The 24,256-nt window shown below is 41.7% G+C and overlaps 1 protein-coding gene and 1 long non-coding RNA gene across 5 annotated transcripts in view; both read left to right on the top strand.

Annotated features, from left to right (window-relative positions):
* TMEM132B (transmembrane protein 132B) overlaps positions 1-24,256 on the top strand; it is a 470,837-nt gene that overhangs the window by 406,718 nt on the left and 39,863 nt on the right. Inside the window, exon 1 of one of the 4 annotated variants that reach the window (XM_061384537.1) lies at positions 23,503-23,591. The exons of the other annotated variants lie outside the window; for them this stretch is intronic. The gene's annotated coding sequence lies outside the window, so the exon portion shown is untranslated. Of the gene's footprint in view, positions 1-23,502; positions 23,592-24,256 lie in introns of those variants that run through there. 4 annotated transcript variants of the gene reach the window in all.
* On the top strand, positions 1,561-23,506 carry LOC133228742 (uncharacterized). The gene is made up of 3 exons (XR_009730352.1): positions 1,561-8,384; positions 23,016-23,065; positions 23,467-23,506. It is a non-coding gene; the product is annotated as an uncharacterized LOC133228742 (long non-coding RNA).

Raw genomic sequence — 24,256 nt, 5'->3', positions numbered from 1 at the left:
TTTCACAATATTTTTTCTCATCGAAGAGAATTCATGAAACAGAGACACTTATAAAGAAGAAAATAAAATCATCTTTTTTCCCTATTGCCTACAGGCGTGTTGTGACACATCTAATTCTAGTTTCTTTTCTGTGTATCTATGTAGTCTGTAACAAGAGATGATCGTATTTTACTTTTTACCTTTTCCATTTTTAAAAAAAATTTTATAGTTGGACTGGTTTGCTGCTGTTGTGTAATAAAGTCCCCTAGAATTTAGTGGCTTAAAACCACAGTCATTTAGGGTCACTCATATAGTGGCTGGACAGCTGTGGTGATTGGGCTTGGGGGGGACAGTTCAGCTGGGGTGGTTTCAGGGGGTACCTCTGGGCCATGTGTCTCATCCTTCTCCTGGGACCAGCCTGAAGTGAAGTGAAGTGAAGTGAAGTTGTTCAGTCGTGTCCGACTCTTTGCGACCCCATGGACTGTAACCTACCAGGCTCCTCCATCCCTGGGATTCTCCAGGCAGGAATACTGGAGTGGGTTGCCATTTCCTTCTCCAGGAGATCTTCCCAACCCAGGGATCGAACCTGGGTCTCCCGTATTGCAGGCAGACGCTTTACCATCTGAGCCACCAGGGAAGTCTAGCTCTAGGGACCAGCCTAGCTCTGTTCTATTCATGGCCACAGTGGACACAGGAGGGCAAGCAGACTTAGCCATAAAGAAAGAGTGCCGTTTGCTGCAACAGGCATGGACTTAGAGATTACCGTACTAAATGAAGTAAATCAGACAAAAGACAAATAAGATGTTGCTTCTTTGTGCAATCTAAAATACGACATAAATGAACTTACCTACAAAGCAGAAACGGACGCACAGTCTTCAAAGACACACTTGTGGTTGCAAAGGGGGAGGAGGGGTGGGGAGGGATAGATTGGGAGTTTGGGATTAGCGGATGCAAATTGGTACATAGAGGATGGATGAAAAACTAGGTCCTACTGTGTGGCACAGGGAACTATATCCAGTATCCTGTGATAAAGCATAGTGGAGAAGAATATGAAAAGGAATGTATAAATGTAAGACTGAACCACTTTGCTGTACAGCAGAAATTAACACAACGTTGTAAATCAACTATATTTCAATAAAATCATAATAAAATAGAGGACAAGCAGAAATAAATGCAGTGCCTTGCAGCCTGGGTTGAGAACCGGAACACTGTTTCTTCTGCCTCCTTGCCACAGAAGGACAAATGATTTTCTTTTCTGCCTCTCGCTCCAGTCTCCTACATGCGAAGGAGAAATAACCTCTCAATTTCTCGTGAATTCCTCTCAGTAATAGCTCCTGTCACTTTGCATTATCTATGTATACTCAAGCTCATTTAAAACACCATCTGATAAAATAACCTGTATAATTTTCTTCACAGATGACTATGAGCAAAAAAATAATGAGTCCTTTATTAGATCATAGTACTCTATTTGATGCGGGCTCTAAGCTCCCGATGAAAATGTTGAATAGCTTCAACTTCCCACAGAAATGGAAATGAAGAGAAGAATCCAGTCTGGGTTAAAGCCAGTGACTGGACTCTGGAGGTTCAGTGGTCTCCTGGGTGGACTGGATTTTTTTTCTCAGCAGAGATGGAGAGAGGGGTCATTTAGACTGAGATTTGATGAGGGTAAATGTGGCCCCACCTTTTGTCTGGCTCCTTTTTTAAAAAAAAATTATTTATTTTATTTGGCTGTGCCAGACCCTAGTAGTGACATGTGGGATCTTTGATCTTCGTGAGGCATCCAGGAGTTTGAGCTGCAGCATGTAAACTCTTGGTTGCGGCATGTGGGAACTAGTTCCCTGGCCAGGGATCAAACCCAGGCCCCTTGCATTGGGAGCTCAGAGTCTTAGCCACTGGACCACCAGGAAAGTCCTTGGCTCCTTTTTTAAAAAATATCTTCATGTTGTCAGTGTATTTCTGAGCTCTAGTCCCAAGAGAGCAGGGCCCCTGAGACTCCTGCTGTGATGTAATCTCATTGTAAGAAAACTAAAAGTAACACGTCCAAAAACCGCCTCATCATGCTCCCAGGCCCTTCCTTGTGCTTGTAGAGGCCCCACCAGATGGGCCTCCTTCCTTTTTCTCAGCTTCCTTTTCTTGAAATGGCACTACTTTATTTCTCTATAAGGTTCTCTGTATCTGTTTCTTGGACAATGGTTTAACCTCAGATTGTAGATAAGCTTCTGGATCAGTGGCTTTGTTGCTTTGTTTCATTTCATGCTATTTGAAATCCTTTTCTGTGGTTTTAGAGTCTGAAATGTATCAGTTGATGGAAATAACTGGATTTCCTGGGGTGTGATGGGCACACTCTTCTGTGAGAGGTTGGGAGAGGGGCATGTGGTGATCCAGTCTGCAGAAGAGGATTCAGGCTCCGCTCCTGCCAAGTGGCTTCCCAGCCTGAGCATGCTCAGGACTGCAAGTAAGGTTGTCCATGTTGCTTACTGCTCAAGGGCACGGCCACAGCCATGTCATCCACACCCCAGACATTGCAGAGTTGGGAATTAAGTAGGACAGTTGTATAGCAGATGGCAGTAAAGTGCCTCACTCTAACAAAATCGGTATATTATAATTTTCTGAGGGATGGATGAGGTACCACCTTTTAATTTGCATCAGGCTCTCTGTGGATTAACAATAGCTTCTCTGCAGTAATTGTTTTTTTTTAGGGAACATATTATTTCCTGCAGTTATTCAGACTCGTCATTCATTAACACTTGTTTCTCAGTTGTGTCCTATTCTTTGTGACTGAGTGGACTGTAGCCCACCAGGATCCTCTGTCCATGGGGATTCTCCAGGCAAGAATACTGGATTGGATTGTCATGTGCTTCTCCAGGGGATCTTCCCAACCCAGGGATCGAACCCAGGTCTCCTGCATTGCAGGCAGATTCTTTACAGCCTGAGCCACCAGGGAAGCCCATGAATACTGGAGTGGGTAGCCTCTCCCTTCTCCAGGGGAACTTCCCGACCCAGGATTCGAACCAGGGTCTCCTGCATTGCAGGTGGATTCTTTACCAGCTGAGCTACTAGGGAAGCCCGTCAACACTTACTAAATATTAAATGAGCACCTATTATATGTCAGCCTCAGGGCAAGGCCTGTGGGATGCAATGAAGAGTGAAAGGAGCAAAAAGCACCGTCCTTCCATCCTAACCAGGAAGTCACTTGTGAAACAACCAAGGACATACTTGGTTATGTGATCACAGTTGTGGCAGGTGCTGTAACAGGCAAGTCTAGGCTGTTGTTACAAGAGCATATAATGGATGGGGGTGAGCAGATCTGCTGAGGGCCCCGGGGAGGCTCTGAAGGTTGATGAGGACCATGGTGGCAGGGGAGATTGGACAGTGTTGGGGAGGGGAGGGTCTGTAGAAGGGAAGGTGAAGGCTGAAGGCTTCCTAGAGACACATCCCGACAAGTAAGGTGAGTGTACACAGGGCATGAACAGCATGTTAAATAAAACCGAATAACATAAGGAGAAAATGATTTCCTTTCAGTTCTCTTTCAACCTTTGATTAGGTCAAGAACCAAGTCTCACTTGGATTCTACTATTTTTTAACAATTCTTTAGGAACTTGCTCATTTTTACTAGGAAAACAGTGAGTCTTTTGCCAAAGCCCTGGACAGGCAACAGTATCCAAATGTCATTTAATAGTAGTGCTTTGTTTTAATTACAGGTAGCCCTGGCTTTTCATGGTGGTGTCAGACCACGTCAATGACCCAGCAGACTGAAACCGTGCAAAGCAATCTTACTAATCAATGGGCGAAATTGTGTTTGTTTTGTGACCTTTAAAAAGTTTTGTCAGAACATTAAAAACACTCTCACCGTTGATTAGAAAGTATATAGGGAAGTGAAAAAAGACAGTAAAAGTAATATTGATTTGGTACATTGGTAATTTAAAGCAGTAGCAACATTGAGAAAGTGTTTTATTTCTTTGTATAAAACTTATCAAGAGCAGTTTGAGCAGCGTTTATCTTCTCATTGTTCAACTTAGGATTTGAAGAGAGCATCTTTTCCATGCTTTGACAGATTGTCACACTCATTAGGTCTTGAATCAGCTTCTCACATTTTATCCTTTGCACTTTCAATGCTTTGAAAGATCTCTGAGATTTCTTTAATGTGAGGTTGGTTAGCTGGTGTCATTTCTTCTGTGGCATCTTTGATCTCTTTGTTACAACTGCTTTTTTCATTTATGTTGATATTCACCTTTATTAAGCTCCTCTAACTGCATAGCTCTAGTTTCTTGACTCTGATAGTGTCAACATTGCCCGCATCACCCAGCTATTTCTTCTATGATTCCATCCACATTTTATTTTCATTTTACTGTCAGCATCAATGCTTTTCATTTGTGTGTTGCACTTTGATCTCTGTTGACCCATCCCACCTTTTGATGATCCATTTTGGCAGGGGGTCTTATCACTGAGAGACAAGGCAACAGCACACTTTCATACTTCGCTGTCTGGGTATGAACCGAATAACAGATGCACGGTTATCAGTCACCAACAGACTGTGAAGTAATTGATGTAATTGGTCACTCATCATGATATCCATCTGTTTGTTTATGTAGTGATTTGTGAGCTGAAGAGCTGGCAAATTTAAAGAGCTGGTTAGAAGTTTGTACGTGGTACATTTACTCGGGTGAATAGAGGAGATCTTGGTAACTGAAAAATGAACCGTGTTTTAGGGGAGATTCAGGTTATTTGACTAAACTATGGTAACTGACATCTGTGCATAATGGAACTTTGCAAAGCGAGGACTAGCTGTTTTTTAGGTTTGTGGTACAGTGGGTGTACAATATTATGTAAGTTTCAGGTGTACAACATAGCAATTCACAATTTTAAAGGTTATGCTCCAGCTCTGAATATTTAGTTTTGTTTCTTTTTACCTGTGGCATGTAATGCTGACCCTTTCCATTTATGTTACAAAAAACATCTTTAGAAAAAAATTCCATGATATCACTCATATTTGGAATCTAAAATATGACACAAACGAACTAATCTACAAAACAGAAACATTCACAGGCGTAGCAAACAGACTTGTGGGCAAGGGAGGTGAGGGAGGGCTGGACAGAGAGTTTGGGATTAGCAGATGCAAACTATTATATGTAGGATGGGTAAACACAGGGTCCTACTGTATAGCACAGGGAACTGTATTCAGTAGCCTGTGACTAAGCACAATGGAAAAATATGAAAAAGAATGCATGTATATATGTGAATTGCTTTGCTGTACACCAGAAACTAACACACATTGGTTGTAAATCAACTATACTTCAATCAAATAAATATAAAAAGAAAACACCTTTTAAAAATATGATTAAGTAAAAATCCTATAAAATGTGAATTGAGTCAAAGAAATATTGACTACAGCGCATGATGATGTCAAACATTTAAGGGCTGTGCATGAAGGACCATAGTTTGGGGAATGCTGCTTGGATACCAGTGGCTGAACACGGGAGTGGCTGTGGTCCCCAAGGCAATGTCTCAGGGAATACAGATGACTTTCTCTACTCTTTTCCCCAGATACCACCTACAGGGCTGTCCCAGGCAGATCTAGAAACTGGTTCCTACTGTCCCTTCCTACAAATGACAAGATATAAGAATAAAGCTACAAAGAAACAGAATTATTCTATACATCTTTCTGTGTAATATCATGGTTTATCCTTAGGCCAATTATAGAGACCCCAAACACTTTTCCTCCTTAATAGCCACATCATATTTCACAGGATGGGCATCATTTATTTAATCAATCTTCTTGTGTTAGACATTTAGGTTGTTTTCCTTTCCTTCCACTCCCCCCTCCTTTTCTCTCTCTCCCTCTCTTTCCTTCTTCCTTCCTTCCTTCCTTTCTTTCTTGCCTTACATTTTTGCACTACAAGCAGTAGTGCAACAAATAACTTTTTACAGATCCTTATTACTGGGATTGCTGAATCAAAGAACCATGGATTGCTAATTATAAATGATATTTCCAGGCTCATATCCCCATCAGCAGCATATGAAAGGGTCTGTTGTGTCTCTTCTTTGCCAACACCGTATATTTTCATTCTTGACAATGTTGGCAACATGATTGGGGAGTGGAAGAGCTAATTTCTTAGGTATCTAGCAAGTTCAGTGTTCTGTGGTTTCCACACTGGAAAATTCAGACGTCTACATGTCAAAATGGGGTTGATTGTTTACCATTACAGAAAGTTTCTTTCCTTTGAAAAAGGATTTGGGCTTTGTTCCTTAAAAAGCCATTGTTTTGATGTTGTCAAACATTTGTCAACACATGCTTTGAAGCATTTAACTTAAGTGTCTGTGAAGAAAAAAGGAGTGCTTGAGAAGATAATTGTGAAGATATAAGACATTGAGTCAAATTGTTATCCATCTCAGTCTTTTTGGATGAGCGGAATCATTCCTGTTACAATTTGGAACTTCCCCTTTGAGCAATTCCATGGACAAAGTCTCAGGGGAAGGAGGCATGATAGTCAATTTCATTATGACAAAAAGATGCATGCAGCAGTTGAGGAAAATAAGCATTTGAGATCCCTATCTGCAACCTTTATCTATATCATCCTGCTGAGGTTATGGAGTCCAGTCTTCATATTTGGAATCCTCTTTATTTTAAAGCCTGTAGGCACTCAGTAACGAAGCTTCAAAATACATAAAGCAAAACCTTTTATAACCGAGAGGATAAATAAATAAATCTACAATTATAGTTGGAGGTTTTAACCCTTCTCCCTCAGTAATTGCTAGAACCAGTAGGCAGATATTCAGTAAATGGGATCTTGAGAAAATAAATCATTTATCCAAGTCCATTCAGGAAGTCCAGGATTCCAGATCAAGAAAGAGAGGTAGTATTCTATCACAGTATTCTCTTAACTACAGTGCTACACTGCGAATATACCCATTCCCTTACTGAAATAAGTAATTACAAAAGCGCCCCAGTAGAAATATCACCCCAGAAGAGAGGGCATAGGTTCCTGTTCTGGGAAGATTTCATAACCAGTTCTGAGACCTTGGGCAGGCCAGGTGCCCTCTTGGAGACTCAGTTTCCTCCTCTGTATGATGGAAATGGTCCTAACTTCCCTGCTTACCTCCCAGGGAAGCTGTGAATCTCTTGACGTAAAGGTGGTGTGAATGCCGTGGGTGCTATGGAAGTGAAGTCACAATTACTTTCAGGGGAGGGAAATGTCAAGTGTAAGTAGGAGGAAACATTGATTAGAGCCCACCATGCGGTAGCCCCAGGGCTCTGTTAGGCATGAGAGTGTTGGTTTGATCTCTAATTGAGACTGATGTCCTAAGTGAGGATCCCTCTCTTAATTAGGCAGTAACTGTATTTAGACCAGTACTGACTACATTGTTTCAGAGTCTACCTGCAAATAAGAGAGGGGAGCATGTGGTTGGCTCCATTTGGGAGAAGCCACTGAAAAGAACTTCATTTCCTGCCACCTTCTTACACACAACACAAGGAAGTCACTCTCAATTCAGAGGCATGAAATGAAGTTTACAACACAGTCTGTAAAGGCTTTGGATCAGCCAGGAGACTACTGTTTACTAGTTATAGAAGCCTGATATGATTGGACCAGCCAGGGATCATGTGCCAGTCCTTGAACCAATGGTTGGGGCAGGAGAAATGCCAGATGCTGATTGGCTATAGACCTGGGTCCCAGGATGCACTTCTGGAAGGAGAGGTCCATCAGTCCTGTGGGAAGATTAGAAGCTGAGAGGAGTCAGTGGTCAGGTTCCTAGGATGGAAGAGAATCAGAGCTCACTTGGGGACCAGTGCTATGGCATGGCCAGTATCCCTCTTCCTGGAATAATAAGTCACTCTCTTCTGTCTCTCTTTGGGGTTTCAGTGGCACTTCAAAGATAATTTCCAAAATCCATTATGACATATCAGTGTAAGAATTAGATTACCTCTGGGCTTCAGTGAACATTGCATGTTCTAAATTACTGGGTTCAGTAACTGTCTTTTTGCTGAAGTCATGCTTCACCCACCTTCCCAATATCAAAAACAGCTCCTTAATTGAAGTGTCAAGTAAAGGCATGGAGTTTTTTTCTTTGTCTAGTAATAGGATAAGCTCAAACCAATACTGAAAACTGCTTGTCTAGGGAACCCCTTTCAAAAGGAATTGAGAAGAATTGATATGCGCAAGCAAGTCTGAAGGAAATTGCTCCCTTTTGAACAACTAAACAACAAAACAAACAAAAATTCATGACTATGCTTATTTTTCTTTTCTGGAGGAGACAGGCAGAGCCACCAGCCACCTCATCATTCACATTGTTTGATCACTTTCTGCTCATGCATAGCCTTAGCACGGTGTTGGACAACAGCATCTCAGAACTTCCATCCGCCTAGACCTTGTGTCCCGGCCAGCGAAGTGTGTGCACTGACATCACGGGTGTGGAAAGCAGCTTGCTTTCTTTTTCTATTTATTTATCTATTAGGTGATATCGGATCTTAGGTGTGGCCCATGAGATCTTCGTTGCCTCACGTGGGGTCTTGAACTGCCACACACCAGGCTCTCTAGCTGTGCTTGGCCTCAGTGGTTGTGGCACGTGGGCCTGGCTGCCCTGCAGCATGTGAAATCTTAGTTCCCTGATCAGGGATGGAACCTGAGTCCCCTGCACCGCACGGTGGAAAGTGGGTTTCTGGGGACCGCTGAGTTAATACTGCTTCTCTCTCTTAGAAATGTCCCAGCATTGTTTTCTGATCCTTTGAAAGCAAAAATGAAACTTTTTGATCTTCTAGGGTATGTGTACCGAATATGATGATTCCTGCTTAGAGATAAGGGGGTGTAGACAATAGACAATTGCTTGTTTTGCAATTTGAATTTATTATGAAAGTGGGGAAAAAACCCACCCTACTGGTTTTCCCAAAGTAGTAAGGGATTTGTTTGTTAAAGAATGAGAAAGTTTGAGCTTTTCTCAATACAGATGAGGGCCAGAGTTTTGCCACTGTTTTCCTTGTAACATAAAGGTTGGGGCCTGTCACCTTATTTTCTACACTCAACAGTGCAACAAGAGAGAAACCAGGTAGTGGATTGAACAGTATCTCCCAAAAAGATATGTCCAGGTTCTGACCCCTCCCCATATCTGTTATTGCGACCTTATTTGGAAATAGGGTTTTTGCATATGTAATTAAATCAAGCATCTCAAGAAGAGATTATCTTGGCTGGTAAATTCAGAAACCAATGTTCTTATGGGAAAAAAAAGAGCAAGATTTAAGGCACACAGATTCAGAGAAGAAACACAGAACAGTTGGCCATGTGAAGGTGGAGGCAGAGATTAGAGTGATGCTACCACAAGCCAAGGGGTGCCTAGAGCTGCCCAGAGCTGGAAGAGGTAAGGAAGAGTCCTGCCCAAGGGCCTTGGAGGGAGTGTAGCCCTGCCAAAATGTTGAGTTCGGACTTCTGATTGACAGGTCTGTGAGAGAATTAATTTCTGCTATTTTAAGTTATCAGGTTTGTGGTAATTTGTTATGGCAGCACTAGAAAACAAATACAAGCCCAGTATGGTCTTAAAGATTCAGGCAAAGAGACGAGGCAGCTGGATTTGATATAACGGAGCTAGGAAAGCAAAGATAGGTTTGCAGCCAGCAGTTCCATTAATTTGAGTCCTGGGGCACTAATTCGTAAATGCTGAGGCAACACTTCAGAGTGACTTTGAATTTTAATATAGTAAGCTGCTTGTTTTACACGTTAATGTTAATACATTTACATAGGGAAAGATGGTGAATAATTTATCAAATAGATTGAAAGAATGGCTTCTATCCTGACATCACACATTTCCTCTTGTCAGGTTCAATGTGGAAAATACAGAGAATGGGATGTAATTTTCATTGAGTTCTTTCAGCCTTTAGAAATTCTAAAATGCTTTGAGAAAAAAATGTGGGTTTTGGGGTCATGTTTGCCTATGATGACATGTGGCTTCTCTTCTTTACAGACAGAGTTCATGAAAATTTCTTAGATAAGTTCTTCCAAAGTGAGTTTTCATTCTTGATAGGAGGACTCAGGGTTAAAGTGCCGATAAAACTATTTGGATTTTGTCTTTCCAAGGAGGTGACTTTCTGCTTTACACTTCCCCCAAGTCATCCTGTGTAGCCTAGAGTCCCAGTAAATACTAAATAAATTGGTATTTATTAAGTTTGTTCAAACATCTGTAATGACTTTAGGCTGATGCCAGACTCTGCACATTCAAAACACACACAAAAGCACATCCAAGAGACAGCCATGTGACCTAGGAAACTGCATGAAGAGGAGGCATTTATAAGGCTCTATTGGGAGGCCTGGCGTGCTGTAAACTCATGGGGTCACAAAGAGTCGGACACGACTGAGCAACTGAACTGAACTGAACTGGGACATATTTGAGGAAACAGTTAATTTTTACAGGGAACTGTCATCTGGGGAGGCTTTGCATAGGAGAAAACTCTGTTGTTATTCAGTCACTAAGTCATGTCTGACTCTTTGCAGCCCCATGGACTGTAGCACATCAGGCATCCCTGTCCTTCACTATCTCCTGGAGTTTGCTCAAACTCATGTCCATTGAGTCAACGATGCCATCCAAGCATCTCATCCTCTTTCAACCTCTTCTCCTCCTGCCTTCAATCTTTCCCAGCATCAGGGTCTTTTCCAATGAGTTGGCTCTTCATATTAGGTGGCCAAATTATTGGAGCTTCAGCTTTAGCATCAGTCCTTCCAGTGAATATTCAGGAATTTTCTAGGGAGTCTTCTCCAGCATCAAGAGGATACATTTATAAGGCACTACTGGGACATGTTTGAGGAGTCAGCATTTTTTTTTTACATGGAACTGTTGCCTGGGGAGGCTTTGCATAGGAAACAACTCTTTGGTAGGGTATTGAAGGAAGAGTGAAGTTTCTCCATGAAAAAAAAAAAAAAGATGGAAGTAATAAAACCAATAACTAGGCTTCACTGAGCAGCTACCAAGGGCCAAGCAGTGTTCCAAGAGTTTTAAATGTGTTACATTAATTAAGCCTCATGGCTACTTCCTGAGGTATAGGTACAGTTATTGACCACCTTTTACAGATAGGGAAACTGAGTCTGAGTGAGTTTCAGTGACTTTCCCAAGGGACATAGGTCAGATGAGGAGCAGGGGGTTTGGCTCCACAGCCTAGCTTGGAACCATTATGCCACACTGGGTAGAAGGGGGAAATGTGGGAAAAGGGGAAGTTGGTAACCCCATGTGTGAGCTGTTAAGAGAGTGTATGAGTTTTATCCACCTAAGGACAGTATGTGACACGTGACCAGCTGCTGCAGTGTGGGGAACTTCCTGGACCTTGGACTTTGATTCTTTCACACAGTAGGGTCAGCAGTGGACTGACCATTGGAAAATGGACCCAAATGAATCCTTTCTCATTCCTTCCCTTTTCTTCTAACAACTGTTTATTGCATAAAAATAAATACCAGGGATGCAGCAATGAGCAATCAGAAAATGAAATCTAGTTTTTTGCTATGTTTCTTGAGGGATAAAGTGTTTGTTCAGTAAAACTCATTTTATAATTTGGTAGGTTTTAGGAGTAACTCGAAGAAGGCAACGGCACCCCACTCCAGTACTCTTGCCTGGAAAATCCCATGGATGGAGGAGCCTGGTGGGCTGCAGTCCATGGGGTCGTGAAGAGTCGGACACGACTGGCGACTTCACTTTCACTTTTCACTTTCATGCATTGGAGAAGGAAATGGTAGCCCACTCCAGTGTTCTTGCCTGGAGAATCCGAGGGACAGGGGAGCCTGCTGGGCTGCCATCTATGGGGTTGCACAGAGTCGGACATGACTGAAGTGACTTAGCAGCAGCAGCAGCAGCAGCAGGAGTAAATAGGTCACCACCATCGCAATGAAGAGATGGGACATTTCCATCAGCCCCCAACGTTCCTTCTTGTCTTTCTGTAACCGATTTTTTCCCTACCACGTCTTTGGTGACTGCTGATCTACCTTCTATCACTATAATTTTGCCTTTTGTTTTCCCCCAGAGTTTTAAGTTAGTCGAGTTATACAGTATATATGACTTCTTTTATTGTTTTGCAGTTCATCCACATTTTCACGTGTATCAGTGGTTTGTTGCCGAATGTTATTCCATCATATATGTCATGATCTGTTTATCCATTCCCCAGTTAATGGATATGTGACTTGTTTCTGGCTTTTGGCTCTTATGAGTAAATCTTCTATGTTGATGTAGGGTATAAGTTTTCATTTACCTTGGGTAAGCACTCAATAGTCATTCCATTGTCTTTTAACTTTAATATTTTCTGTGTATAATGCCCCCACTCCATATTCATAACTCCATCATTGTCACAATTTCTGAGTCTTTTGTTTTCATTGATTTTCCTCCTGGTTAGCTGATACATCTTAAAAATATTTTTTTATTGATTTTTGGCTGCACTGGGTCTTCACTGCTGCACACGGGCTTTCTCTGGTTGCAGTGAGTGGGAGCTACTCCTCATTGCTGTGTGCAGGCTTCTTGTTGCGGCTTCCCTTGTTGGGGAGCACACATTCTGGGTGCAAGGGCTTCAGGAGTTGCAGCTTGTGGGCTCTGGAGGGCAGGCTCCATAGTTGTGGTACATGCACATGCGGAATCTTCCTGAGCCAGGGATCAAGCCTATGTCCCCTGCATTGGTGGACGGAATCTTACCCACTGCCCCACCAGGGAAGTCCTACTTGATACCTTTTGATTCCCTTTCATACCTGGTGCCTTCTACCTTGTTGAATGCTGGGTCTTGCTACGTTCCTTTAAATGGTGCTGACTTTGTTCTGGCATGTGGTTAAGTTTCTTTAAAAAAAAAAAAAACTTGGGAAACATGGCTCTATTTTAAAATGCTATTTATTTATTGATTTTTGACTGTGCTGGCTCTTCGTTGCTGTGCGAGCGTTTCTCTAGCTGTGGTGCACGGGTTTCTCACTGCAATAGCCTCTCTTGTTTTGGGGCACGAGCTCTAGGACACATGGGCTCAGTAGTTGTGGCTCCCGGGCTCCAGAGCACAGGCTCAACAGTTGTGGCGCACAGGCCTAGTTGCTCCAAGGCATGTGGGATCTTCCTGGATTAGGGATCAAACCCATTTCTTCTGCATTGACAGGTGGGTTCTTTACCACTGAGCCACCAGGGAAATCCAGTTAAGTTTCTTGCAGATAAATCTGATTCATTTGAGGCTGCCTTTAAGCTTTCTTAGGGAAGGTCAAGAGCAGCCTTTACCTGGGTGCTTTAGCCCTGCTATCTTGCTTGACCCTTCTGAGCATTCTGTCTAGTGCCTCTTATACCGCAAGCTCTCCAGTCTGGCTGGTGGAGATGTGGACTCTTTTCAGCTCCATGTGAGTTCTGAAATTGTTCAGTTTACTGCTTTCTGAAATTTTCTCCTTGGCCTTGCATGCACAGACGAGTACAATCAGCCTTCTATATTTGCAGGTTCCATTTCCCTGGATTCAACCAACCTCAAATGGAAAATATTTGAAAAAAAATTCCGGAAATTTCCAGAAAGCAAAACTTGAATTTGCTGCACATCAGCAGCTGTTTACATAGCACTTACATTGTAATGAGTATTATAAGTAATCTGGAGATGATTTAACATCCATGAGAAGATGTTGATAGGCAAAGACTCTGCTATTTTATATGAAACTTGAGCATCCACAAATTTAGGTGTCCTGGGGAGGGGAGATGCTGGAACCAATCCCCTATGGATCCTAAGGATGATATAGTGAGTCAGAGACCCCAGGGCGGCACCCCCCTTGCCCCCGCAGATCTCAAGGATTCTTTCTCTGTACAGCAGCCCCTTCTCTCTGATAGCCTGCCTCACAAATTCTAGTTGCTTCAACCTCTCTGAACTCTAATTTCTGTTTTCTCAGCTCAATGAAACTGTAGAGTTTTATTTGAATTTATCTCCCTATGATAATCAAGGGACTCACCTTATTTTTTTTTTTAAAGAAAATTTCTGCCCACTTTCTAATTGACAGTTGTTTTATGTATTTTATCTGATTTTCTAGTTTCAGCAGATGGAGCAATTCTAAGTCATAAGTGGAAACAGAAGCCCAGGAATTAAGCTTTAATGAATGAGGTTGATCATAAGCAAGTAAAGGAGTTTAAAAAATTTCCAATTTGTGGTACTTTCTATAAAATAAAATAATAGAAACAGTGTCAGACTTTATTTTTTGGGGCTCCAAAATCACTGCAGATGGTGACTGCAGCCATGAAATTAAAAGATGCTTACTCCTTGGAAGAAAAGTTATGACTAACGTAGACAGCATATTGAAAAGCAGAGACATTACTTTGCCAACAAAGGTCCGTCTAGTCAAGGCTATGGTTTTTCCAGTGGTCATGTATGGATGTGAGAGTTGGACTGTGAAGAAAGCTGAGCGCCGAAGAATTGATGCTTTTGAATTGTGGTGTTGGAGAAGACTCTTGAGAGTCCCTTGGACTGCGAGGAGATCCAACCAGTCCATTCTAATAGAGAACAGCCCTGGGTGTTCTTTGGAAGGAATGATGCTAAAGCTGAAACTCCAGTACTTTGGCCACCTCATGTGAAGAGTTGACTCATTGGAAAAGACTGATGCTGGGAGGGATTGAGGGCAGGAGGGAAAGGGGACGACAGAGGATGAGATGGCTGGATGGAATCACCGACTCGATGGACGTGAGTTTAAGTGAACTCCGGGAGATGGTGATGGACAGGGAGGCCTGGCGTGCTGCAATTCATGGGGTTGCAAAGAACTGGACACAACTGAGCGACTGAACTGACCTGAAGTGAACTGAATAGTGCAGGGGAGAGAAGAGTCAGAAAAAAACCCCTCCCTCTGAGTATTAGTGAGACAGGACATGTGAAGTGCTCAGCATTCTACTGACATGGGGTGTTTTATGATTTTCATATTGCTGTGATTCTATTTTTATGGTTCATCTTAAAATTTATGTGTTTACTTATTTTTATTTTTAATTAATGTATATATATTTTGTGTTGCTAGTTCAGATGTACAGCACAGTGATTCAGTTTACTTATATACAAACAGGTTTTTTGGTTTTTTTTTTTTTGCCTTATAGATCTCTCCCTGTTCTATGTATTGGGTCCTTGCTGTAGATATTATTCTTACTAAGTAAATAACACAGTGGATAAGGGTGCAGACTTGAGAGGCTTTTTGGGGTTTAGTAGTATGATCTCTATAGTATAATGAGATGCTTACTCTATTAGTCAAAAATGTAGTAATAGAAATTCAAGTGTATTATTTTTGTGCATTTGCATTTTGATCTGTGAAATGGAGATGAGAGTTCCTTCTCACAGATTTGCTCTGTGAATTAAACAAGCAGAAATATGTAAGGTACACATGTTACCAAGTCCAAGCTCATACTGGTCGCCATATGACAGGTCAATAAGTAGAGAGATGAGTTGTTGGGGCAAAGCATAGAGACTTTATTCACAAAGTCTGCAGAGTGAGAAGATGGTGACTGAGAGTCCCGAAGAACCAAATTACCCGAGTTAAAATTCAGACTTCTATTATACTAAAAAGGGAGGAGGTGTGGTTGGTCTTCACAAATTTCTTGGTGTCAGAATCTTTTGGAGTTTTTGTTTTTGGCCATACCATGAAGCATGTGGGATCTTAGTTCCCTGATTAGGGATTGAACCCATGCCCCCTGCACTGGGAGTATGGAGTCGTAACCACTAGACTACCAGGAAAGCCCTAGCACTAAGCTTTACTTCGGGAACAGTTTTTCTCACTGGTGCCATCAGATCTGGTTTCAATTTTAATTGAATAGATGTCATTTACTTGCTGGGTTTCTGGCAAATGGAAGTTGTGTTAAATTTTAATGTAGCTCAAGTTGGATGAGAAGGTCCCCCAGCCTCCATGCCCCAGACAACAAAGAAACACTATTTACACGTTACAGTTATAATTAAGGAAGTGCTAATAGTTAAGTAGAGGAATGAATTGGAGAAAACACATATAATTACTATTCAGTGTTGGGGCTGAGAGGTGTGAATAAACAGGACCCAGCTGAATCGGGGGAAGCAGAAGAAGCAGGCGAGCCTGAGGGTGGGACTCAGCCTCTTTGCCCTGTCTGTCTCCCTGCCTACCTCTCGCATTCTCTATACGACTGTCTCTGTGTCTCCAAGCTGCGCGTGTGCTGTCGCACCCTGTCTGTCTGGCTTTCTTCAAACTTAGGTGTTTTCTTTGTCTTCTCTCTCTTTCTTACTCTCTGTTTTGCTCTGTTCCAAAGCTGTGTATTCTTTCTTCAACTTTCACATCTTTGGAAGGTTTCAGCTACATTTGCAATTTTACAGCACCCCAGGCAGTGCAGGGAGTCACAGGAAGAAAAGAAACCTGCTCCCCATCCCATGGACTTTCGTCTCTTCCTGGCTTTAATGGACTCAGTCCCCATTCCTTGTAGAACCTCCCTCCTTACACGAAGATGTAGGGATCCCCCCACTGATATCCTGTTGTGTCAGACCTGACGATGAACATGACTATGAGACCCACTGCACAAACCATCTTCCCTGTATGTGGCCCCTGATCATGTACATTAAGAGGCATTTTCCACATCATGCTCTTGGTTGCCTGGTGTAATGAGGTTGCCCTGACCATTGGGTGATGCCTGATAGAAGCTCCTTCCAAATAGTTTTGGCCTCTTCCCTCAAAGCTCCCACCCAGGAGATGCCTGGAGAGTGTTTTCACAGACACACATTTTATTGACCTTCTCTGAGTGTTATCCCGTTTGAGATAACTATCCTTGTATTATTCAGGGATTCACAAAGAGCTGGGTTTTGAAATCACTTACTGCTTTCTGGGTAATAAATGATCAGAATCCAAAAATAGCCATCAAGAGGGGAAGAACGGGGCTGATTTCAGAGTTTTATAATACAACAGTGGGATAGAAAACCATCCTTTCAGTTGGAGCCAACATCTTGCTTGTCTCAGCGAAGTTTACACCTGTCTTGCCGTTTTAGGTATCAGCAGTTAAAGTGTCTGAACACAGAATAGGGTCAGAGTCCTATTTAGAGACTGGCATCCCTGTGCCAGGGACCAGAGGATGCAAGAGTGTGACTCAGAACCTTACAAGCTGGGGGAGAGGCTGGAATGGAACATACCAGAAGCCACACATGGTCATTGCTTGGGGCTTTGGGGCTACTTGGCTGTTTCTACTAAAATGTAATCTTCACATTTGTATAACATCTTTTGATAAGTTTTAAAATCAAAACCTTTACAAATCCATCTTATATCCTAAAGCTTTTGAGTGAAGCCAAAAAATGGATTTTTAGCTCCATCCCACAGGTGAGGGGCTGGGAGGAGAGCTGAGAAGGCAGCCTGGGCAGCAGGCTTTGGTTCACATCCCCAGCTGCTCAGCAGAAGAGTGATTCTGGCCAAATTGAGGAACACTTTCCAGTAGTCATGTATGGATGTGAGAGTTGAACTATAAAGAAAGCTGAGCGCTGAAGAACTGATGCTTTTGAACTGTGGTGCTGGAGAAGACTCTTGAGAGTCCTTTGGACTGCAAGGAGATCCAACCAGTCCATCCCAGAAGAAATCAGACCTAAATATTCATTAGAAGGACTGATGCTGAAACTGAAACTCCAATACTTTGGCCACCTGATGCGAAGAGCTGACTCATTGGAAAAGACCCTGATGCTCGGAAAGATTGAGGGCAGGAGGAGAAGGGGACGACAGAGGATGAGATGGCTGAATGGCATCACCAACTCAATGGACATGAGTTTGAGTAGACTCCAGGAGTTGGTGATGGACAGGGAGGCCTGATGTGTTGCAGTCCGTGGGGTCACAGAGTTGGACATGACTGAGTGACTGAACTGAACTGAACTGAACTTCTAGCTTTCGTTTCCCTGTTTGTAAAATGAGAATGAAAATAGTAATCCTTCAATAGGGATATTTGAGGATTAAATGAGATTAGTAAGAACAATTAATACTTATCAAATGTTTATGATGTACCAGATACTACTCTGTACTGCTGTTTTGTTATTAGATGCTAATTCATATTATACTATGTTTAATCAATTATACTATGTTTAATCAATTTCATCGATTGTCCCACCAACACTTATTAAAATAAAATAAACGTATTTTTTTCTGTTTGGGGATCTGATCTAGGATCACATATACCTTTGTTTTGTCTCTTATTTTCCTTTAATATGGAAGTTTCTCAGTGTTTGTCTTTCAGGCTATGATATACTTGAAATATACAGACCAGCTATTTTGTAGAATGCTCCATAATTTGGATTTGTCTGCTGTTTCTTCATTATTAGAGTCACTTTTTTTGTGGAGAGGAGAACAGGAAATGTTGCTTCCTCTTCAGGACATATGATGTCTCTTTATCTCATTAGTAGTGATGTTATCTTTGATCACGTGGATAATGTGATGTATCTAACTTTCAGTACACAAAGTTACTGTTTTTCTCTTTGAAATGAATAAGTCTCTTGCACAGAGGTATGTTTACACTCTACAAATATCCTCTCTCTTATCATACTTTTAATCATCAGTAGCATCAATAGTGATTCCTACAATCATAGTAATAAATGGTGGTTGCCCCATGGTATATTCTAATTTCATCATTCTTTTTTGCATGTACTAGTTGGAATTTTACCTTATGGGTGATGTTTTCTTTCTTCTCTGTTTGTTTATATCAGTATGGATTCAATAGCTTATTACATATTACACATAAGTTATATTATTATGATTTGCAATTACAATTATTTATAGTGTTATAAAATTGTTCCAGGTTGGACACTGGAGGCCTTTCAAGCTGTCTCCCTGGGTCCTTTGATATTTGTTTTATCACTTTATTACCTTCTGGGTGGATAATATATTTTAGGCTCATTGTCTGGGTACTTTCTGACCCTCAGTCCTAGAATCACCCATTTCTCTAAGGAGCTGTTTCCTTTCTTGAATGATGTTTAGAACTAAAATCTGGGTCTCAGTTCAGTTCAGCGGCTCAGTCATGTCTGACTCTTGGTGACCCCATGAACCACAGCACACTAGGCCTCCCTGTCCATCACACACTTTCGGAGTTCACCCGAGCCCATGACCATCAAGTCGGTGATGCCATCCAACCATCTCATCCTCTGTCGTCCCCTTCTCCTCCTGCCCTCAATCTTTCCCAGCATCAAGGTCTTTTCCAATGAGTCAGCTCTTCGCATGAGGTGGCCAAAGTATTGGAGTTTCAGCTTCAACATCAGTCCTACCAATGAACACCCAGGACTGATCTCCTTTAGGATGGACTGGTTGGATCTCCTTGCAGTCCAAGGGACTCTCAAGAGTCTTCTCCAACACCACAGTTCAAAAGCATCAATCCTTCTGCGCTCAGCTTTCTTTATAGTCCAACTCTCACATCCAAACATGACCACTGGAAAAACCATAGCCTTGACTAGACGGACCTTTGTTGGCAAAGTAATGTCTCTGCTTTTCAATATACTATCTAGGTTGGTCATAACTTTCCTTCCAAGGAGTAAGTGTCTTTTAATTTCATGGCTGCAGTCACCATCTGCAGTGATTGTGGAGCCCAGAAAAATAAAGTCAGCTACTGTTTCCACTGTTCCCCCATCTATTTGCCATGAAGTGATGGGACCAGATGCCATGATCTTAGTTTTCTGAATGTTGAGCTTTAAGCCAACTTTTTCACTCTCCTCTTTCACTTTCATCAAGAGGCTCTTTAGTTCTTCACTTTCTGCCATAAGGGTGGTGTCATCTGCATATCTGAGGTTATTGATACTTCTCCCAGCAATCTTGATTCCAGCTTGTGCTTCCTCCAGCCCAGCGTTTCTCATGATGTACTCTGCATATAAGTCAAATAAGCAGGGTGACAATATACAGCCTTGACGAACCCCTTTTCCTACTTGGAACCAGTCTGTTGTTCCAGTTCTAACTGTTGCTTCCTGACACGCATACAGATTTCTCAAGAGGCAGGTCAGGTGGTCTGATATTCCCATCTCTTTCAGAATTTTCCACAGGTTATTGTGATCCACACAGTCAAAGGCTTTGGCATAGTCAATAAAGCAGAAATAGATGTTTTTCTGAAACTCTCTTGCTTTTTCGATGATCCAACAGATGTTGGCAGTTTGATCTCTGGTTCCTCCCTCTGCCTTTTCTAAAACCAGCTTGAACATCTGGAAGTTCACAGTTCACGTATTGCTGAAGCCTGGCTTGGAGAATTTTAAGCATCACTTTACTAGGTGTGCTGATTGTTAAGCCATCATTGTCTGTATCTAAGTTCTCTCAGCGAATGGAACTAGAAAAACCATATACATACACATACCTACATTTATACACATATAAATGTACCTACACCTGCATTCCCCCAGGAGTTCATGCTGGTGTTTCTAATTCTGACTCATGACCACAGAGTTCACTCTTCTTTCCATTTTTAAACTCAACTTCTCTAGCAATGAGAAACCTGGCTCTCATTATCCAAGATACATTATTTGCTCCATCCTAGAGTACACTAAAGTAGTTTTGGAACTGCTGAACCATACTGCTGTGGAAAACAAACCTAACTAGAATTCAGTATGTGTTTACAGTTATCCTTATCTTTAGTCTGAGAGTATATAGTCAGAATAATGTGCTGAAAAGTTATATACAACTCCTAGATTTTCATAGCTGAAAACAATGGAGTTTTATTCTTAAAAAAAAAAAAAGTGAGATGAGAAGCTTTCAGAAAGCATTAGATGTTTTCGTAAGCCCATCAACTTTCCCTTGAGATTTACACAAAAATTCTGTTTCAATATGTGTATATATGTGTCAGGGGAGTGTGTGTGTAATTTCCTTGGTTCTGTCTCGTCACAACAAAAATTTGAAGTGATGGACCAGCGTTAAAGCCCTCGGACAGGCCGCATCACAGCTCTTGGGCAGGTCAGTGTTACAGCTCCGTGTTGCAGCTCAGTTTTATTTAGAAAATAAAGGAAAATACATCCTTGAGGCGTGACGGCATGCCGACCCAAAAGACACAGAGAGAAGAGAGAGACCCCTGGCCTTTTGGCTCCTCTTTTTATATGTTTTTTTCTCCTCCCCCTGAGCCTGCCCTGTGTAAACTGGACTAACCAGGAGTGCTGTTTGTTCCACCTGAGGTCCTCACTCAGGTCCTCGGACCTTCCTTTGTTCTGTTTTCTCAGACTTTGCCCTTCCTTGTCTTTTAGCCACTGCCATTCTGGACTCCTTTTTCCTATTCTAACTACCTAACATATGGATAAGAAAATTTTTTTATTGAAGTATGATTGATTTACAATATTATGTTCGTTTCAGATGTTTAGCAAAGTGATTCAACTATACATATATATTTTCAGATTTTTTCCATTATAGGTTGTTATAATACAAGATACTGAATATATGTGACCTCACATGGTATTTGTCTTTCTCTCTCTGACCTCACTGTGTATGACAATCTCCAGGTCCATCTATGTGCTGCCACCCTTCCCTAGGTTTGTTATAGTTGTTGTGTGTAGTAGTTGTTTAGTGACTTTTGTGAACAAATTATGTAAAGTTTCTATTTTTTGTTGCCTGTGGCCACTGAATTCTTTGTTTGGTTAGCTTGGTGGTCAGCCAGTGATTGGGCAGAGATTTCCGTAGGCATCTGGAATCAAAGTATCACAATCTTTACCAAGGGCCTCTTTTAAAAAATTTTTGTTTTATGATTTTTGGTCACACCGCATGGCATGTGGGCTCTTAATTCCCTAGCAAGAATTGATCTTACACCCCCTGCATTGGAAGGCAGAGTCTTAACCACTGGATCACCAGGGAAACCCCACAAGGGTCTCTTTGAATGTGTTGGGACACACATTGAATCCTCAGTCAGGCATTAGACAGCTCTGCCTTAGCTTTCACTTCTTGCTTCTCTATAATGGCAAAATCAACCAGGGACAGGAGCTGAGGGCCTTCTCAGGTCTTCCTGGGCATGCACACAGCCCTATGTATAAGCATGGTCTTACAGATTCCCCAGAATATGTGTTAGCATTTCAGAGACCCTCTGGAAATTCTGTTCCTCATCTTTTCTTATTAAACTTATTGACGAATCTATTGTTTGTCACAACTGTTATGCACTGCTTCAGGCAGCTAGCTATGAAATTAACTAATTGCCTGTAATTGCTTTAAACAAATACCTTTAGTAAAAAGCTTTTCACAGGGAATGAACTCAGAGTCAGGTCAGATACAAAAAGCTTTGCAAATGAAATTTTCTAGGAAATACCAGACAAGTCAGGTAATGGCAATTCTTTGGGAATGAAGTTTTGAAAGATCTCCGTCCCTAATCTGCTCTCTTCCGTGGTTTTCAGATAGTGGTATTTTTCTGTGAAAGTGGGTTGTCATTTTTCAAAGCTACTACTGAGCTGGACAGTAGGGAATGGGAGTAAATCAAGTTAAAATGCCACAAAATTCTGTTTTTACCAAGATTCAGCCATTTTTCTTGAATAAATGCTCTCTTGGCTGCACAAGCCTTTGTTTTATTTCCAGAGTTCTGAAAAGGTGGATTTTTACTCTTTTGGCCAATTTTTAAATTTCTTTCACAGAGGACTTTTCACATGTCCTTACTTTGCCATTTTTATAGATGCCACACTAATGTGCCACATTAATGGAAACTTACCTTCATAAAGGAATATAAATATGCTCTCAAGACATAAAACCTAGAGCTGGCACAAATGGGAACAGAATGAAAGAGTTGCATTTTGATAGATGGTGAATTTTTAGCAATCTCTGGCACCAGGGGATGATTTAAATGTAATATTTAACAAGACAAATTACTTTATCATTGTGCCAGAGGCAGGTAGACACTGCCTTTGGGATTTTTGAAAGGCTGTTTCTTGGTGGACACTAGAAAACACGGTTGCAAACATTTCAGCCACACACGAGAAAGCTAAAGAAGGAACTGTGGTTGCAAATGTATTTGAAATAAAAGCAACAAGCTCTGAAGATTGGTTGTGATTTGTTATGAAACATAAAGTCACCTACCTTGAAACTCAGTTTGGGAAAATTATTATAATGTCTTTAAAGGCTGTGAGCTTCTTCAGTGTAGAGACTGATATTTATTTTTGTCTTGTCTCTTTTGTCTTTCCCTAGAGCCCAACATGGTGTCTAATCTCGTGTGTTATTAGTCAAGACTTTCAGTTGTAAGTGATAAAAACCCAATTAAAACTGGCTTAAATAAAACAGTTTATTTTGTATCTCTAAATTTCCAAAGATAACAGACCCAGATGTAGCTGGATTCAGGAACCCAGAAATCTTTCCCAGGAATCTGTTTCTTTTCCTTTCTGTTGTCTCTGATTTCCTTTGGGTTTCGATCTTGAAGCAGTCTTTGTGGACATGGGGCTAGAATACCTTAATGGACCACATTTGGTTCATCTGCTCATTTGTGAAGCCTGATTTAAAGGTGTGGGTCAGCACCTTCCAAGTCACATTCATTGATAGGAGAGCGGGACCCTTGGGGAGTTCACAACTTAATGAGTAGCCAGAGATTAAAACGTAAACACAAAATAAATATATAATGACAGCTGTGGTTATTACGTTGCAGGAAGACTAGATGCTACGACAGATGATAATACAGTGCTAACTCACATTGTAGCAGGCAGAAAAGCCCCATTTCTCCAAAGCAGTGGACATATATGCTGAGATCTGAAGGATGGAAGCAACAGTGAGGTGTGTTTGGGGTTGGAGAGCTCTGCATATGTAAGGGCAGAAGGCATGAATGGGGTTTACTCTTGGAAGAACAGAAAAGACCTCTGTGAGGCTTGACTGTGATGACGGACAGCAGGAAGGGGGCAAGAGGGAGCTAGGGAGGCGGACGAGGGTCAGGTCCCTACACATCCGTGAGTTTGGACTTCATCTTAAGAACCCTAAGATGCTTTCAAAGAGTTTTAATCTAGGAGAGAAATAATCTGAATTCTATTAAAACTTAAAAAAAAATATTATCTCCGACTGCTGTGAAGACTGTGGACACAGGAAGGTCAGTTAGGGGCCAGTGGCAGTTGACTGAGTAGGGGGATTCTCCTTCCATGGAGGAACTGATTCTGGGGTTGACAGGATATTGACAGATGGTGGGGGCTTCCCTGGTGGTCCAGTGATTGAGAATCTGCCTGCTAATGCAGAGGACAAGTTGGATCCTGGCTGGGGAACTAAGATCCCATGTGAGGCTGGGCAACTAAAACTCCCATCCACCACAGTTACTGAGCCTGAGTGCTCCACAACTAGAGAAGCCCCCTCACCACCCAGTGCCGCCACAATTTAAAAAAGGAAAAAAAAAAAAGAATTTGACAGATGGGAGACAAGTTAGGAAGACAGAACCTACAAAACTTTGAGTGATG

This window comes from Bos javanicus, chromosome 17 (genome assembly GCF_032452875.1).
Source record: "Bos javanicus breed banteng chromosome 17, ARS-OSU_banteng_1.0, whole genome shotgun sequence".
Taxonomy (NCBI): Eukaryota; Metazoa; Chordata; class Mammalia; order Artiodactyla; family Bovidae; genus Bos; species Bos javanicus.
The sequence above is the reverse complement of the archived record's forward strand: the minus strand, read 5'-3'. Positions and strand labels throughout refer to the sequence as shown.